The sequence below is a fragment of the Neodiprion virginianus genome, chromosome 3 (assembly GCF_021901495.1).
Source record: "Neodiprion virginianus isolate iyNeoVirg1 chromosome 3, iyNeoVirg1.1, whole genome shotgun sequence".
NCBI classification, from domain to species: Eukaryota; Metazoa; Arthropoda; class Insecta; order Hymenoptera; family Diprionidae; genus Neodiprion; species Neodiprion virginianus.
The window spans coordinates 26,244,930-26,264,142 of NC_060879.1; the positions used below are offsets into that span (position 1 = coordinate 26,244,930).

At 44.4% G+C, this 19,213-nt stretch overlaps 1 protein-coding gene across 9 annotated transcripts in view; it reads left to right on the forward strand.

Annotated features, from left to right (window-relative positions):
* The window catches only part of LOC124301459 (CUGBP Elav-like family member 4), a 540,326-nt gene that overhangs the window by 255,572 nt on the left and 265,541 nt on the right, over positions 1 to 19,213 (forward strand). Inside the window, exon 1 of one of the 9 annotated variants that reach the window (XM_046756546.1) lies at positions 15,274 to 15,295. The exons of the other annotated variants lie outside the window; for them this stretch is intronic. The gene's annotated coding sequence lies outside the window, so the exon portion shown is untranslated. Of the gene's footprint in view, positions 1 to 15,273; positions 15,296 to 19,213 lie in introns of those variants that run through there. 9 annotated transcript variants of the gene reach the window in all.

Sequence of the window (19,213 nt, forward strand, 5' to 3'; positions counted from 1 at the left end):
AACTTTTATCAACAAGCATTGTATGAAAAATTCTTACAAAATGAATTGTCTTAGTTTTGAAAATTCAGATTGAAACCACCCCTTAGCACAAAGCGATACTGATCAGCTCTGCATTTTAATTCTTTTTTAATTCAAGTTGTTACGCTGTCACTGCATTGTGATTGGCTGTGATTCTTCTGTACAACATACCACAAAACGACTCGCTGACCTTTGCACGCTTTCTACATGTGCTTTACCATTTTCGTTTAAGCATTGTAACATTCAAAATGAATTAGTTGTTCACATATTTATCTCGAATTTCTGCCATACTTAAAGTTTACTTCAAGTGACAAAAGATTGATCCAAGCTTAGTAGTTTGTCAGATGTGTGAGATGTTCCGTATGTTTACGTGCAAACGTATATTTCGTGCTCAATACGGTGAAATACCAACTAATCTTGAGATTGGATGATTTCTGTCTCGAGAAATATATGTATATCAGGTGCGTGATAGGCGATAATTTCTGTGTCGAAGATAAGGACGCACATGAGATGTTTTCGAAGGAGCATAACATTACGGGCAGTCGGGGTTTCGGTGTCGGTGGCGTTGCTGCTAGATATCGAAACTTAATTAGAGAGATCTCGGTTTATTAGTCGAAGTATGCGACTAGGGAGTAGTTATGACGGAGGTGGGTTTGGCCCAGGATGAGTCGAGGGTGAACCGTGGGTGAACTCGAGCCAAAGTGGATGGGGGCAAAAAGGAGGGGAGATGCGGGGGTTGAAAAGGGAATTCGAAATTCTAACTAGAGACACTTGGTGGAGAGAAGTTTGCCAAGGAGGTGTTTACGTGAAGTTGCCCTACCAGCCTCTCAGCCACCGGGAGCATCGAGGCGCTAGGCCTCAGGGCGCTGTTAAACAACCCCTAAATGTTGTCACTGTATTAAAATAGTGAGTAGCTGATTGTAACTACCAGCCCAAGTTTCCGCGGATTATAGATGTGGGCCCAAACTCTAAAAGAATGTACATTTTCCTGACGTTTCAATCAGGAAACACACGAGTTTGGTTGCTCGTTGAAGGCAGACGGTGAATCGTACTCCGTTTGACGTTAAGAAATATACGAATCTTAAATTCTAATTGGAATGAATCCCGCAGAAGCGACGTTCCCTTTACTGCCGATCGATTCCAGTAATTAATTATCAAAAGTAATAAATTCCTGGAAGGGTAGCGGGGCTTGAGATAATAGTGGGTATAAGGCACTGCTACTGCTACCTTTCTCCATCTATTTATATCTTTCTCTCTCTCTCTCTCCCTCTTTCTCTCTCTCTCTCTATCTCCTCCTTGAATAATCTGCATGCTTTTCTTCCCCTTGGCTATGTCGCGGTAAGGAATCCTCTTATTAAATCGTTATTTATTGCTGTAAATTCGTAATTTCTCTCGGTGCGAATAATTGAATCGAATTGCGAACTGGTATAAATGGAAATTAGTCGAATGCTATACAACTCAACAAATTCATCAAAAATTCCTAATCAAAGAAATGGGTATTGATCCAACCGAATGAAAGTGCATCGGGGGACTCTCGGATAACCGTGAGAGGCGAGGATAGGACGTTGACTGCCACGATCAAAATAAAAACCACCCCCTCATCCCCGATTGCATCGAATACGTCGTGGGAGATCAAGGGGTGGAATATACAGACCAACGGCCAAGTTCACGTCGTCCCGTTCTTCGCATGTAGCATACATTTATCTTACTTGAAAGGCGTCTGCTTCAATTCACGATTTCAAGAAGAGGTTCCGGTATCCAGTGTGAAAAACCTACCCAGTGATTTTAATACGTCAGGAGCATGGATAAGATTTTCCTGAAAAGTATAGAAAGAAAAGTAAGGGATGTGCGAAGAAGCGACATAAAATCAAGAGGATCGTACCTCAAATTGAATACACGCTTATCGATGCTGCCTCTATGTCTATTAGGATCTGAATCAAAGACGTTACGCGTATCCAGAGGAAGAACGGTATTCTTGAGAAAGAATAAAGCCGACTGGCAGCAAAAGGGGATTGGATCGCTGTGAGCTGTATCTCGCAGAATCTCGCCGGAAATTGTGAGCAAAATTATAGTTCAGCGATCGGATATTCTTTAATGTTTTTGTAACCATCCAGCTGCCGTAGCTTACAGCAAAAAATTTAAACAATAACTCGCTCAATTCGTTGTTTGGTTTACCCTGAGGAGATCACTTTTGCATACCGCTGGAAACATTTGTGCGAGTATGATTGCTCTCAAATCCGGTACGAATATTGAATTACGGTAATAAGAAAGAGATGCATGATTCAACTGTTCAACTAAAATCATCCACTTCTTCAGACTTCATATAAAACGAGTTCGCATTGAATAAATGATGAGCTGAGCGTCAAAGACGTCGGAATCGGAACGTCGATTTTGTATCGAAATTTTTTTATTTTAATTTTTTTGCCAAGTCTCCGAATCTCACCCTCACCGGGAGCTTCCATCGATTTTCCCAGCAATAACTCAATCCCCTTTTGGAGAAATGTTAACGCTAATTGCCCCCTTTAATCTTCCCGCTAACACCGAGGTAAAAGTGGAGGATTATAAGCGAGTGTTGAGCGTCATTTGACGCTATCCCTGACCCCAGAGTCCACTTGTTTCGTCAAAACACCCTTTTACAACTTGCCGCGAGGTTTTGATGAAACACTTCTTTTCACAGGAGATAACCGCTCGCTTTTCACTGATGGCAGGTATACAACGCCTATTACTGTTATATGCTATGTGGGAATATCATACTCAGGCCAAAATTCGTCCATTTGATTTGACGTCTTCCAGTCTTCAACAGTCGTCACTTTGTCAACTGTATTATAGGTGGCATATCAAAGAAAGTATTACGAGTTCTATTCATGCTCTTTATAGAAGCGATAGAGTCTGGTCTAGTTCGTGAAATCCGTGGTGGCACAGTTCAACGTTCGTACTCACTTTCTTCGTCGAAAAGGATCATTGGAGATGGTAGACGCAGGTCTACGCCGTGACACTGTGCATTAATGAATCCGCTTTTGCCGGAAATTGTTCTGATCCGTCACAGAGAGGAACAGAGGGTGGAGAGGGATGGGCACGAGAGGAACGAAACTACCGATTGGAGAAGATAGTGAATGTTGTAACTCAGGTAGTGGACGACCGGCAGAGAGAAGGACACAAAAAAATACTTCGTGCATAATAATAAAGATCCTGCGTAGTGTGTACATCGTGGAAAAGTTTGGTATAATGGAAACTTGACATCATGATGCTGCAGAGTATAAATTTACATTAGGTACGTCGTACACGAAGAGGTATTTTTCACTTAACTCAGAAATGGAATAATATCCCACATGCGAACTTACCAAAGTATGGAGGTCGCTGGCATAATGCAAATCGTATTACCCCCTTTCATATGTGTTGAAAATATCATGTACGAGAATATAAATCAACATCTGCTCTCCTTTTGGGAAGGAGTTCGGGTAAAACGGAAGCATTCACTCGTTTGAATTGAAGACATCTATATTGGCGTAACTGCGAAGAGCGTGGAAAATCCGAACAAGACGAGTCCAATTGAAAAGTTGTAACTACACCGTACTCTATTCTACTTCTCGACATGCTCGCTTGCAGTTGAAAATCTTTTGAATCAGTGCTTCCTGATTTTACCCTTTTATTGTTACTTTCTTTTTCCTTGCAGTAAAAACCATGCCATGAATAGAGCAAAGTTCTTCTACGCCGATGCGAGAACGATATTCGAAGGACTGACTGAAACGTGACGAACACATTCAAAATTCACTGTACGCTGACTCGATACAAGAACCGCGAAAAAATGTCAACTCCAAAGCTAATCCGGTGTGCGCATATAGTATCGATATGTATGCCCATAGTTCGGAGGACATCAAAGCGACTGTCAAATCCCCATTGCAATTTCGATTTGGTGGGTTCTGTGTGTACCAGTCGGCGGTTCCTTTGTTACCTGCAGCCCATTGACGCCACGCTCCTGCGAACCCTCGGCTTGACCATCTGAGGTCCAGTGGTCCGAGTTACTCGAAAGAGGCGAAAGTAAGACTCGTCGATTCTGCGGGAAGTGGAGAGTTCGGCCAAGTCTCTCGAGCAGAGGTTGCAGGCGCGGTTACTCTCGGTAGTCTGGTTCTGGTTCGCACTGGCTCTGACCACATCAAAGTAGGTGTTGGCCTTGCTTTGAGCACAAAACGCTCGGTGCCCTGCCTAGCTTTGTGACACCGCAGCCAATATACTCCATCCGTTATTACCTAGCCCCCATTCAATATCCTTAATTAAATTCGGAAGCTTATTCACTGAGGTTAATTAGAGTTTCGTTCTGCTGCCGGACCGCGTCTCATTGATGTCACTAAATAAGCTCGCGAGCTCTGGATTACTTAGTGGATGATTGCTACTCCCGGTGCGAAACGTAGGCTTTCAGATTATCCAAAGCCATAATCATTTTTCCTCTCGTGGTAACATGTATAAAATGAAAGTACATTCATAGCAACTATAACGAAACGACTTATTGATATTTTACGAAAAAGCAAATAAAAAAAAAAAAAAAAAAAACAACACATCAGCACCAATGAACGGTGAGTTTGATCCAAGCTTTCGGCATTCAAACAAATGTTTCCGGTCGTCTCCTGATTTTGATTTACTCTAAAGCGTGAGACGAACTGGGTTGCATGATTACGGCTGATTGTGGAATTGATTGAGAAATGATGAAAGTTCGTCTGTTATTGGAGAGCAAATTGTAACATCGATCCGTCCAGCTAATCCAAAACGAAAAGTCTCGGGGCGTTACCATATTCACTTTCTGCGCAGCATGAGAACGAGCTGAAGACTGGATTCCTTAATCGAACAGATGAGATCTGATCGTTGAGTAATTTCCTTTCCCCTGCACAGTTTTGCACTCGTTTTTCTCAAAATCCCAATTACCTATACCCGCCGGTGGGGAATAGATGAAAGACGAGAGGGAGGTTGAAGTGAGGGGGGATAGTGATGGCGAGAGAAGGAACAGAGGCTGCGTTACATTTCCTCCTAGGATTACCGGATGCCTGCTCGTCGCTTTGTCTCTGGTTCCTGCTTCCTAGGACGAGGAGTGTTCGCCTGAGATTTGAAGGAGGAAATGAACTGGCGGTATCAACAACCTTCCTAATGACGGGGCCGTCGCGTCTGACTCTATCTTCGAAGCTCATTCCTTCTGCCGTTCTCAAACAATAGTCTTACTTGAAGCCGCGAGAGCCCGTCGCATCTAATGATAGTTTGGACAGGTTGCTAAATGAGATGCTTTACGTTTCAAAAATTCTACATTCGCTCTTGATCCCTGATGCGAAAACGTACAATTACAGTTCTGCTGGTTGTTCAAAGACTCATTTGTAGATTTTCACCCAGTACCTTATTGCTAGGCACCGAGCGTTGGTACGCTACAGCTTATCTTCAGAAAACTTTCGATACTGCGTGAATTCAAAAGTGTAATATCATAGAATGGCTAGGGGACAAACAAGGCAATCGCGTAAATAGTAATCGCCTTTGAGTGGGACTTAACCTTCTTCGTTGAATCGTAGATGCAGTTGCTAACACGTAGAAAAACGTACGCGATGGTTCGCTACTAAGCCGTTTAACAAAACTCGGTCTACATTTGCGAGAACATCTACAGCCAGTTTTCCGCCAGGCATTATAAGTGCACTTGAAAATAAAGCTTCGCATTAGGTTCCATTTCGATGGAACCGAGATGATACTCCTGTCAGGAAACGTACACCTGTACGTGCCCTCTTGTTCGTGTAAGGCAAGCCGCTTAAATTCACGGTGGCTCAGCAAGCTCCTGCAGTCGAATACAGCAGTTTAGAGCTCGACCATCCTGATAATCTGTAATCCCATGATTGTTCCTGGGTGGAAATCACACACAAAGAAAGACTTGTTGTACTACGGCTTCCAGCTAAATAATTGCTTGGCTGAAAACATATGGTTTGGCATGGCAGACTACGAATTCGACCACGTTGATGATAACGCCAACTAACGTCCGAGTCGACGACGGCGGCATACTGGGTATAATAATAAATGTGCGAAGGAGTTTGGTCTTTAGTACCTACATGAATTTTCTCTCGTTTGTTCAGCGAGATTCACCGAGCGTGTATACCTATAGCAACATGCCAAACTTTGTTCGTTTCGGAGGCAAAGCTCCGAGCACGAAAACCTCATTTCATTTTCATACGCCGGTTGACACTTTTGTGTACACCGAGTTTTACCCTCCCACACGGCACGTTGTATATCTGCACATATATCACGCAGAACCGAATGCCATTCGATTCGACTAAAAGCAGGATCAAAATACCGAGCTGTGTCAGCTGGGTTTCCTATTACGCGACATTGCCAATTAGTCGAATGTTATACGAAACTTTCGGCAATGTTTGTATGGTATACCTTTCTGTGCGGCGAAGCAATCGATTATTATTGTACAACGGTAGCGTAACGAAGGTGGAAAGGCGAATTGCAGCGGCTCAGTCGTGTTCAACCCGAGGGAAAAATCAGGTAAAAAAAAAATCCCGTTGTTTCTCTGATGAAAGTAGTGAGGTTTTTTATAAAATAACTAATACACCGCGGTATATAACCTGCATCAGATGATCAAAATTCCAGGAATTTTTGCGAAGTAAAAGATTGAACGAAGTTTCCGAGAGGGAGATATGCTCAAATAGAAAAATAATCTCAACAGTGAGATAAAAGAAAATGAAAAAAACCTCAGTATGGTACAGCAGACGTAAAACAGGGGCTGCTTTGAATGGCGGGTACTTACTTAGGCAAATGTCTGCAATTCGGATTAAGTATTTGTTCTAAAAGCTAGGGAGGGAAAGCAGTAAAGGCCACCTCTCTCCGGGAGGCGATAGGGTAGAGCTCGTCAGAATTTTGTTGCCTTCGCCCTAGCGGAGCGACGGAAATGCCGGTGGACCGCGCGCTTCCGAGTCTAATAGAATACGTACCTGGGATAAGAGATTATTGCTAAAGACACAGGGTAAGTGGGTGGCCTTCAAATACAATGGTTCGAATGTTTTCAGGCAAGCTAATCAGACTTGAACGACCGTTTTACCACAGAGCTTTCGTCGATTCGTAAGAACATTAGCGAGAATACTGTGAACACTATACTACTCAGCTTATCGAGTTTCCGCTTCCACGTATGTGCTAGGAAGGCTTATTATATTTATTCGATAGCCGATATAGTGCTCGCGGGCCATTGCAGTTTACGAACTGAGAATAAACTTGGCAGTAGTGCCTATAACTATCCCGCATCGATGGATATACCGAATAATAGAATTACCTTGTGCTTTCAACGAGATTAACAATCGATGCTTCACTCTTTGTACTTCCTGGCGCAAGACGTTCGCGCAAACAACGCCAGCCAGGCCTCCACCTTAACGTTTTCCAAGTGGGACCAGAACATTTGTCAATTAAGAATCGTTCCAGCACGGTTTTGACGAAAAGAGAACAAAGTTCGTTTTGGGAAAGAATTTGAGGAAGTGAACGGTATTAAATACATCCGAATATAGATTATCCGATGATCGGGGTAGCAGACGACCTATGGCAATACAAAAGCAATACGGCGAAAATCTCACATAAAGCACTCTGACGAAACTCAGATTGCAAGATCGTAAGGCTGTACCCACTCCTTGCCTTTTATTAGATCATACATCGCTTCCAATTTGATTGCTTGAAATCTGATCTCAGCCGGTGGCCGCGGGTGGGGGTGGACGGATATATACGGCGCAGTAGAATCAAGCGCGTAGAGGGTCGCTGAAGGAAAGGCACGAGCTATCACTGCTCTCGTCTCTTCCTCGAGTTCTTTTCAAACTACGCAATTTCTCGAGGTTTTTCTTTGCCGACAACTTGACGAGAACATGAGAATTCGTGTTCGAAGTTTTGAGCGAAACTTTACGAATTCTGATCATTCTCCTGCCAATGAGAAATGAGCCCAAAAAAATAGAGTAAATAAAGGAGAACGAGAACGAGTAACGGAGAAAAAAATTAAGAAGAAAAAAGTCGAACCATCATGTTCGCGAAGCGAAGTATGACTTTGATTAGCTTCGCCGAATCGTTATCAAAGCATCCGCATCCGTGTATACTAAGAATCCATTTTTACGATGATAGGGAAAGTTTGTCGAAAATCAAGTTGATTGCATGCATCTTGAGTAGACTATACATGTATAATATAATGTATCAAAGTATACGCAGACCCCCTTTCGACGCCGGAATAACTTACCTCCCTTTCGTGGAATTAAGTGTAACTCAAACATGCGATAAGAATCTGTCAGATTTTCACGAGGAGACATCAATGAGAAGGATCGGCAAATCACGAAGCAAGTTGTTGCTTCTCCCTGACGGTCGTGTTTCACCCGTTTCGAGGCACAGAATTTCCTCCAGTCATCACCCTGCTCGCGGTAAGCTTGAGCCGTGGTTAGAAAAGTGCTGAAACAGGCGTCACTCCCTTCAGTCCCTCTTCTCCTTGGTCCCCTTTTCGCCCTTTCGTACCTTCTCGCAGCCGGCCAGCGAGGGGAAATAAAATTTTTCTCTTTGAAAGTGACCGCACCGGAATAGCGGTTCCAGTTACCGCAAACACTTTCGCCCGCTATCAATCGGCTTTTCCCCCTTCACTCCTCTCGGCTCAATCGTCGGCCGTCGTCGTCCCGTCTCGGTGCCATCAGGTCCAAGTAAGCCTTTCATACGAAACCGCTTTTACTGCCGCGGGAGCCCACAAAAGTGGGCGGGTATTCCAAATGAAGGCATTTGTAGGGACTTTATGAGATTTCAATGGGTCCTTAATCTAAAAGTGCTGACAAACCCCGCACAAAAGTTTCCTGCGGTGAACAAACACGAAAATAAATTGTTGCCCCGGCGAAGCTGATCGAAGTCGCGTTCAACCTTACCGTACTTATTAAACCTGCACCAAATTATTGCTGCGTGATGCACTTTTCAATTTCTACCGTACGAGCGAGCTATAACGCATATTTTCCGCATGCGGAGCGCCGCGTTTCTCTGCATATCGTGTTTGACGTGGTTCCCATCAATGCACGGTATTTCATGCCTCTCGCCCGGCAAATTAACGGAAGTATGTCGAGTAGCGTAGCAAAGTAACTTCGGTATCAAATAGCTAACAATTTGGATCCTCAGCGTACCCGCTCCGGGAGTTTGGTCATGATAAAACAAATTAAAAAAAAATGTCTGTATTAATCAAAGGCCGCGGTAATACGAGAGGAGAAATTCCAGGGTGAGTGCGGGACGGGGGATCGTGTGTTCCAGCAATAACGGCAAATTTCATTAATTGGACCTAATTGTCGGCATATTTCCCGCGTATATTGTTTCCATCCACGTATCCTGCGCCACGCCGAGGGCTCCGCACGTTCCAAAGCTCGGTTAATTCGGTCTAATTTATTCGCAGTTAGATTGGAGTGCGGCTACGAATTATTCAGAGGTTCAAATTGTTCGCGGTTTCGGTACGGAGTCCGCGAAACGGAGGCACACACGCTCGCCGGCAACAACAGGTACACGATTTCCGGCATTTCCGTACATCGGTGCACCAGCGCGGCATACAGCCACCAAACTCAATTCACACGTAACCGTATTATTATATCCTAAACAGCCAAACTATGAGATTGCGGGGGCGGGCAGGGGGGCAGAAGTGCGGAAGAGCGAAGGTCGCGGGTCTCACGCGGTTAATTTCTAGCATAAAGCTGCATGCTGAATTATTTCCGACCGCAGATTTTACCCTCAGCTCGTGATTAAATCGCCCTCAACAGCCTCGGAAAATTCTAGCTACGCCGGCAACGGCGGCGATTCATAGAAGGCACGCTAATTGATCACCACTTATTTTCAACGCCCTCCGATCGATACTTCAAAGAGCCATTCTGTACGGAGGATTTTAAATTGGCGCGCACCTACGTCCAGGACAAACTGTCTCGCCGAGAGTTGCAACGAACTTACGAATGACACCTGCATTTATCGGAGGCGCGAGGCAGATGCGCCGATAAGAGTTAAACCGTGAAACTAGCCGTTCGACCCAGGCGGTATTTCTTCCTCTCCGACTCCACTGCGGGCAATGGCACGCGGTTATTTGAAAGCGAGTGAACCACGTCGTATCGGATCGATTTTCGACACAGGTTCCAGGATCCTGCAGGGCGTACTTTCGCGTTCCGGGTGGGAACTGCAGCCTTCCTCAAGGCACGTGCTCCGAGGCGCTATTTCAACGCTCCCTTTTCACACCTCCGCATATCTGTGAACAGTGAAATACCCGCGATGCACTATTTCGCACACTCGTGGATCCTCGAAGCTTTCGAGCTTGCGATTTCTCCGCATCTTGAGAGCCGCGTCGCTCGTTTCAATACTCCGCGAAAGCCTCCAAGTCAGCCCGGCATGACGCTTCTTGCAAATGTTCGGAGACCTGGCAGCCTCGATTCCAACCCCCCTGCCCAATCATAGCCGGGCGGCAAGGTGCTTCTCCTCTCCTGGTGGATCCGAACTGCACGGAACAACTAAGCGTACTCCGTTAGATTTCCCGGAATTCGGCTTCTGCGGGTTTGCTTCTGAACTTCCTCCACTTTGACTGCAAGGACCGAGCTTGCGAAGCTCCGTACTTCGTCTACTCGCAAAACTGCGAGTACGTATGCACGCTGCAGCCAGCTTCTCTGACTGCTGCACACATGCAGTGTGCCCCGTTTTACTCGACACCTACATCGCGTACCCTCTGGTACGTTTTCCATCAAGTGTATGTACATAACAGTCTGGAGTACCTGAGCTACCGGCGATGTTTCGTAATTAATATAATTATGGAAGATTCCCGCTACACCCGGGCCATGATTCACCGGGTGATGAGTCGGAAAGTATATATACGCAATCAATTTGAGGTGAAACTTTTGTTCGCGAAGCGTAGGATAACCAATTATTCTGTTTCTCTCTCACACCCATCGTCTACGGTATCTAAATATATCTAGTTTCCAATTTCTTCGATGCGCTCTTGAATCTAGATTGTTTTTCAATAACTGAAATTCAAGGAAACGATGGCAAGAGATGATCAATCGATTTCACGAGGTTCGCGTTGCCTGAGATGGAACTCACAAGCAGCTGCGATGTGTAAGGTACCCGAAGTAGATTTTCCGACGCTACTGGCATCAATCAATCTTAAGATGTGCTTTTTCACGTTCCAGTGCGCTCTCTTTGCCGTTGAAAGTTAATTAACGATCGTCCATAATTACAATCTACGCGGATTCAAATTACATCGTAGAAACAAATAGACTAAGAGAGCAGCTAAACAGGCACGGTTAAAATTGAGCGGGAGTTTATCTTTAATACCAGGATAAAATTACACTCGCTCCGTGTCCAGCCTTATATTCCGAAGTTCATAGTTTCTACTCATATTAAATATTTCGCAGTCCGATCGATTTTTCCCTCTCACTCGCAATAAGTGTCTCTGTACTCTGTATATGGAAGACCTTCTTCCTCGCGCCACCCTTTATCCCTCCGACCATTTCCACACCCCGTCCAACGAGACACGCGAAGGGTGACCTCAGACTTCACTCCCTGCTCCAGCACCCCTGGCAAACGGCCGACCTAGACACGCGACAGGCGCGCCGTCCTCTGTGATGAATGCCGGCAAACTTTGCGCGAAAAGTCGTTTATAACGCGGCGCTATGCTGTTGCCTGTACGACGAACCCACTGTATGGGCTATACGCGAAGGATATACCCAGGGCTCATAACTCCCCCGTGACTCCCGCCCCTCGGCTCCTGCACCGCGAGCATCGTGCCTCTCGGTCTCTGTCTCGTTCGCAGAATGCTGGGTGAAAGTTCCCGGAGATCGGTGGATCTCGGTTCGTTGTTTGTTGCCTGTTGTGAAATTCATCCCCGGAATGAATTTGTCACTTTCGTCGTCGGATGAAAAGTGAGGAGACATTAGGACTCTGCAGACATTTGGAAAACACTCTACCTCCAATTATTGCTGGATCAGAGTGCTGATTTTTTACTGTCTCTGGAAACAAATTACCCTTTACCGTTTCGCATTAAAGGACATGCAAACCTGCGAGTAACTTTTTACCGTCATTTCGAGGGTATCCTCATGTACTCTTGTTCCGGGTTTATCGAGTAAAATTAACTTGCAATCATGCGAAACGATAATTCAACGTAACAGTCGTCAACTTTGCAACTTCAACTTTGTTTCATTTCGTTATACATCTGAATTAGGATTTTCTAATTGAATTCCTGCAAGCATTCGATCAGAAATTATTTCGTACCGACACGAAGTACCAAAGCCAGGAGCGCCTGGATCAGCAGAATAGAAATACTGTGACGGTTACTAAAATTCCAAAATATTTCGTTACAAACGCGACACCGATCTGACAACGAATTGACAACTTGTTAATATAAAAGTCCACCGCTGGAAGCCAATCACGTAGTTGAACTTGAATATCGTTTTCATCACCCTAATCATCGGAGTTCAAACGTGTCTTTCATATTTGCCGGAGGCCCTTGCTGGCACAGATCAGGTCCAAGAAGACCCGAAGAGTGAACGTAGGCAACATAGAAACCCATAGCAGGCAGCCATTTGAAAGGCAGCGTGTGAAAGATTAAGAGTCAAACCGAGGAAATCCTTTGTCGTCATCTGCCGTTTTCGGTGGCTAGGTTCGCTGGTCCAGAAGACCAAAGCTGCAAAACGGTCAGAAGGTTGGAAAGCTGAAGGTGACAACGAGTGCTGCAAAACCGTCGTACGGGTTTCCAGGGCAGCTTTCCTCTGTGGGCGAAAAAAGAGTCCCACGCCCCACGCTGCACCAACTTTCTTCTTCGCCACGTCTCGGTCGACCCCTTTTCCAGCCTGTCATCGTAAACTATGGGGCTGATAAGAAAAGCGGCTTACCGTATTTCTAATTTTCCCGCTCGTTCGGCAAATATTATGCATACACCGTGAATCTATGTCTCCGTGCGTTGTGAAATATTGCCGACCTCGACCGCTGCTCAAACTTCAACTGAGCTGCGGAGAGGAGGAAGAAGCTGAAGCTGATGCTGAAGAAGAGGAACACGAAGGAAAAGAGGAAGGCGAAGAGGAAGAGGAAGAGTGGAGGGCGCGAGGGCCGTATCCGGTGGTGCAGGAGAAAACGGCGAATTTTCTCCTCCCCCCTCCTCCTCCTACTCCTCCTCCGCTCGTATCTTTCGAGAGTGCTGACGCAAGGAAAATCCGGCTATACACTTATCTCGAGATCGTCCCGGAATGGAAAAAGTGTACCGCTCGTAATTGCCCCGCAGTATATATAGCAGCTGTGTAATAACATTCCCGCCTATAGCTGTCCCAGTTTCGCGTCTCGCGTTCTTATCTCGTCCGGTATATAGCGAAATCAATCATTACAGCACGAGAGAAGCAGATCTGACCCTGCAAGTAAGAAAATACAAAAACAAACAACCCAGCAAACCCGCAAGATATATCACTACGGGTGGAGGTGACTCGGTTGCAATATTTTTCGATTCGCGGAGGATTGCCGAATTGCAGGGGAGGGGGTGACGGAAGCGGGGATGCCGCCAATACTGGCATCGGACAAACCCCCCTCCCCCTTGTAATTATGAAATGATATGCCCGGAGGGAAAGGCTCCGTGTATCGACGCCAAACGTCGACACGCCGATCGGCCTGCAGCAGGTCCTGTCCGCGGGGGTTGCGGCGACGGCGAACCGACCACAACAACACAAATGCAAATTTACAGTTATTCAATTACTCAATTTCTATCCGCTCTATCAGCCCCGACATTAATCCGATATGGCAATGTCGCAGTTTGCACTGCGTCCCGCGACCCCGTGGTCATCTCTCGAGCTCTGAGGCCGCTCACGGTGCTCCGGAATCGAAACTTGTAATTATCCCATGCGGCCAGGTGCGACGATCGCGGGAGAGGGCCTTGACTCTTCTTCCGACGTGGCGTACGGGCCACCTAATTAGTAAGCCAAACTCAATTACAAAAGCAACGCTCGGCGCGGGAGTCTCCATATTTGATCTATTCCGGCTTGCATGGAGCTCGTTAACCGCTAACAAACATGTACACCGCTAGATATTACTTGTTTTCTAATTAAATTTTACCCGTTGAATTTTCCTCTCCCTCACCCTCTGTTTTTCGTTTTTTTAGTTTTAGTTTTAGTTCTATTAATTTATGCATGAGTGCGATCTACATTGTCAAAATTTTTATAATTTGTTACGTTATTTTTATTTACTACTTCCATCTTGTTAACTATTTGCCCCATAGTTAAACTAGGGCATTAATAAATACCGATCAATCAATCAATACCTCTCTTTCTCTCCTACTCTCCCAATCTCATCCTCCACGATCTCGTTTCCGTTTCTTACTCTCACGCGCGCGCACATTTCATGAAACTCGCGTATTACGTGTATATTCCTAGTTCATATCTTATTCTCGTGTAGCAAAGTGCCCACGGTCCTACGCGCACCGTGGCTGATATATATTTTCCAAAACAATATCATTCTACTCATGGCTTATTCCTGCTCATTCAAATATTATATCTTATTTTTGCCAAGGAACAAGCAGTCCAATTTCACACCGGTGTACGTACACTTTTCTTATTTTTTGACATCATCAATTCTTCTTACTTTGTCGCAGTGGCGGGCGAGTTCCTCGACTCGCGGAGCTGGGATGGCTTCATTTATAATCATTTCCTGGGGATATATCTCCCATTTCATACCCGGCTACGGGGACGAGGGGCGAGCGCCCGAACCGTCAGTCCGTCAGTGTCACCCCCTTTTACCCTCTTCTACCCCCCCGCCCCCGTCCCCGTTCCTCTGTGGCAGTCATGCCTGTCAATCTTATACATATATCATTCATTGGCCTCCAGCTATAATTTTTTTATTTTACACGAGCTGCTTGCTGCAGTCAAGTAACTTTTTTTTTTTGAATCAATAATTCAAGGGAAGACGAGCGTAATTGTTTTTCAGCGTTCATCCGAAATGGTTAATGGCATTGAGAATTTCAGGAGCGGAAATTAGGTACACGAAGAGAGAAAAAAAAAATTATCATTAAATCCATACGCACATTATAATTTTTATTCAAGGAGAAATTTCTTCTTTATTGTGAAAAGCTTGTATTTTCATAATCACACGAATATCCTGTATATGTAACCATCTGCTTTTCATCGCATGTGACAAGATTGAACGAATTTCATAATCGATTCATTGAATTGAATCTACACTGTTCTAATTATTGTGCTCGTTTTCTTTTTCCAGGTAAGTTGCAGCACTGACGAGTACCTTATGTATCACCTTCAGAAATTGGGTATGTGGCTATGATCTCCATTTGACCAGAACTTATAAGGTCATATAGATCACTTCTACCGAAGTTGATAAATCGAGGATGTATCTGTGTAGATCGTACTATAAATTCGAGAGAGAAAAAAATTAGCGGACATAATCAACAGATCAAACGAACATATCCTAATTTTAAATGAAGTTCGATCTTAATCGTATGAACCGAGTAGTTTAAGAACCAAAGCACAGCAAGATTTGGATCGATTGCCTATCCGAACAACAGCTTCGAGTAGCCGTTGCAGCATATGATAAATTATTATACTAATTCGTTTACATGCATTTATTAACAGGCCGCCAACTGTGACAAGATCTAGATTTTTACCCGACTCTCGATTCACATCATCTCTCGTAAAGACGCACAGTTAGCTTATCTTGTTCCAAATTTGGTCCGAGATTCGGAGCATCCGCATGTTCACCTGTGCAGCGAGCATAAACGAAGAGAAATTTGGGTGTGCCCAAAGCGGTCCGCAGCCCGTGGAACAGTAGCAATCGTTAAATGCACGAGGCTGTTGAGTATCGCGTTGACTTGGAAATCAGCCCCCGGAGACTCGTACCTTGTCACTGTGCTCGAACGCGATTTCCTGTAATCCTTGATGCAGGCACAAATGCGTGCACATTCGCTTTGTGTTCCCGAATCGATTCACTCAAGTGTGTTTGGTGGAGCGAACCGGAGCTAAACGAGCTTGCGGAATTTCGTCCGGGAAATATTATCGGAAAGCCAGCTACTCGGAGATGAAAAATTCGAAGTCTTGATCGTTAAACCGTGTAGAGGAACTTTCGTGCGATTGCACGCGCTGATAAGGTTTTTAGACGCTAATTTAACACCTCGTGGCACTTCTACGATCTGCGATAACGGCTGGCAGACTTTGAATTTCGAATAACAGGGCGTGCTCGATTTCGGTCCAATTAAAACGGGCGTATAGGCATTTTATCGAATTATTCGTGGATTCTGTTAAGCTCGCAGCAACGCGTCGAAGCATCGATAATCTTCTTAGCCGGCCGCCCGTGTTCCATCGAATGCGCTATCATTTGGTTCGTAAAATCCCAGGCCAAAGCTCCAAATACAACAGCTTCGCGTCATAAGCACGCAAAACGTGTCTGACTTTGCTTCCGCCAACAAGCGGATTTTGTTCATCGATTTATTAACGAGTGCGGAAAGGCAACTGTTCACCGCAGCTGTCTGCTGCTGATACACTTCACATAGTTACCGATGCTCTTTATTTTTCCAAATAATATCGTAATTTCCAATGTCAATTTAACCGTGTAACACTTCATATACCTACCGTAGATTCTTATGTTTCAAACGTCGATGAAACACTCTGCAATGAGTCATACATCTCCTGCGTTTCCATATCATTTTTAATACCTCACTTGATGTCTGGACCAGCTTCATCGACTGCCTTGATGAGTAAGTTCTCACTTTTCGACAATAAAAATGACTAGCCCAAAAATTTGTCCCAAATCGGACCAAATGTTGCAAAACTATTTTCTTGTATACTAAAGTATTATCTTGTACAGAATCAAATCAATTATTAAGCAAGTTTTGGAGCAGTATCGAAACTGATATACTTGAGAAAAATAGCTGAAATTTTATATTTTAATTGAGGTTTTGGTGCAGGCCCAAGTCGATTTATTAAGTCGTCTACCTACCTCTTGCCTTGGTAAATCGTTTTTATTAACTGTTTTTCCGACCTTTTCGAGTCACTCGAATGCGAAAATACCACATGACATGTTATTGTCTCTTGAAAACGATCCATTTCTCGAGATACGCTTATGAGCGTAACTAACAGTTGGTTTCATTTTACGGTTTATAGGCATCGAGCGTATGATTAAAAAATACAGGTAAGTTAAACTCGACGGTTAAATGGAATATGAGCTCAAGAGCTAGTTGTAGAATAGTTTTGAAACACGCAAGTGCTTTGTGGCTAGCAGCTGGGTAGTCATTACCTTCAGTCTCTCGCGGCCCCTTCCGTCAAGGTGCAAACGACCAGCTGCAACGTTCGGACAAAGTCAGAACAAAAAAATACCACCCCCATACGTCTATGAAAATGCGCAGAGTAGAATCTCATAGCGTTGGACGAAATTACTCTTTTCCAAGAAGGTGTATAAACCAGGGACCGCCTCGCGGTGCTTAATTTGACGAGGAGAGAGAGCTAGCCGCGATGTAATATAACTTTTCGTTCTCGGATCGGAACGAGTATTTTTTTTTTTTTTTTATGAAGTTCTTGATTGACACCGCTGAAATTCTGCTACCGAGAAAGTTACGCGAGAGAGTAAAGAGCGAGACGGAGCTGTAGGACAGAGTGAGAGAACGATGTGACGTAATCGTGGAATTCACAGCTCCTGAAACATGGTTCAAAGTAAATGTATCGGAATGTTTGACACGTGTCGTCCACCGCCAACGTCACGCTACGTTACTACAAGGTTGAAGAATTTCCAGTCTTCAAATGTCCTTTGCAGTCGAAGGTATCCATTCCGCCGAATCAATCAATATATGAACTTCCAACATATTTTCGGCGGAAACTCACCTTCCGTTTGATTGAACTTTTTCCACATGTTATTCGCTGGTGAACCGTCTGATCAATCTGTGGATCCTGCGGGACTAACATGGCATATCAGGACACTGTCTATAATTTGGCATTTTTCCCTTAATTTCATGGTCGAGGGCTTCTCTTTCACCGCAAGTCAGCCGAACTTGCGTTCCTCAAACTTGTGATCTTTGGATCCAAGATACCTTATTACCTATGCGAGTCCCTTCGACTACAGGACAGGCGAAGTGGAACTTGGCCCTTGACGTCCTCGTCCCTCGTACCCGATCCTTCGGTTCGCCGACGTTGCTGTCGAGCTCGGGGCTTCCTCTCTGTTCTTCTTGTTCTACTTTGCTGTCGAATTTCGTAATGCATGCATGATTGGGCAACTCTCCTAGCGAGTGAGATACCAGCGTGACCAGTCGGCCGTCGGCCAGCGCGTGCTTCTGAGAGTGCATTGCCAGAAATGCTTTAGTTCGGGACTCGAGGGAAATCATGTATAAAGTCCTGCGCTGTACCTTTTGCTCGACCCATCTCCCTTCCATCTCTTTCGCTCTGTTTTATTTTCTACAACCACCGTTGTCACACCCTTGTACGACTTAAAAGTAATTTTATCTCGTCTTTACTTTATTCCAAGTAATACGTCAGTTATCCTCGGAGTGTGAATTATCAAAAGGTTAGGAGTTACACAGGAGAAATAGCCTCGATTACCCGATTCAGACATTGGAAAAATGGTAATTGCATCAAGTTGTATTTGCTCATGGTAAACGACAAGCTTGCTTTTTAGGCTGGAAAATAAAGTCAATGATGTTTTGACGTCATTTAGATCATTAGCAATGAATGACAGCTATCCGTATAAAATTAAACAGGCAGTCATTTTTTCGCGAAGAAACTCTGTTGCCTGTAGCGTATTGAGTTTCCGTCGGATTACGATGATTGGAATCTTCTTTGCGGATACGAAGCTACGGTCACAGTCTTGCCGATGCATTCTGAAATCACAACTCCAAAATTTGCGCTTTTTCACAATTATTTTATGAAAATAATATTTAAAAAAAGTTGAGGAATATTTCGGCAGTTCTTAAGTAATTCCCTTTAAATTCTGTTGACGAGCATCCGAAACTAAACTTCAGAAATGAGTTTGTACCATCCTGCACGCCTGACATTTGTGACTTTCAAAAAAAATGATATTGCCAAGTTTATTAGCGGTTTATTCGGATCTATATTTCTCCGACACGTTAAATTGAACTCATATCAATTTCCCTGAAACTGATTAACAATAAATCTACTCGCTCGTTCTTCTGAAATTCTGTTGAATATGTTGAACCAAGAACCGGCTCGAGCTCATATTCATGATATGA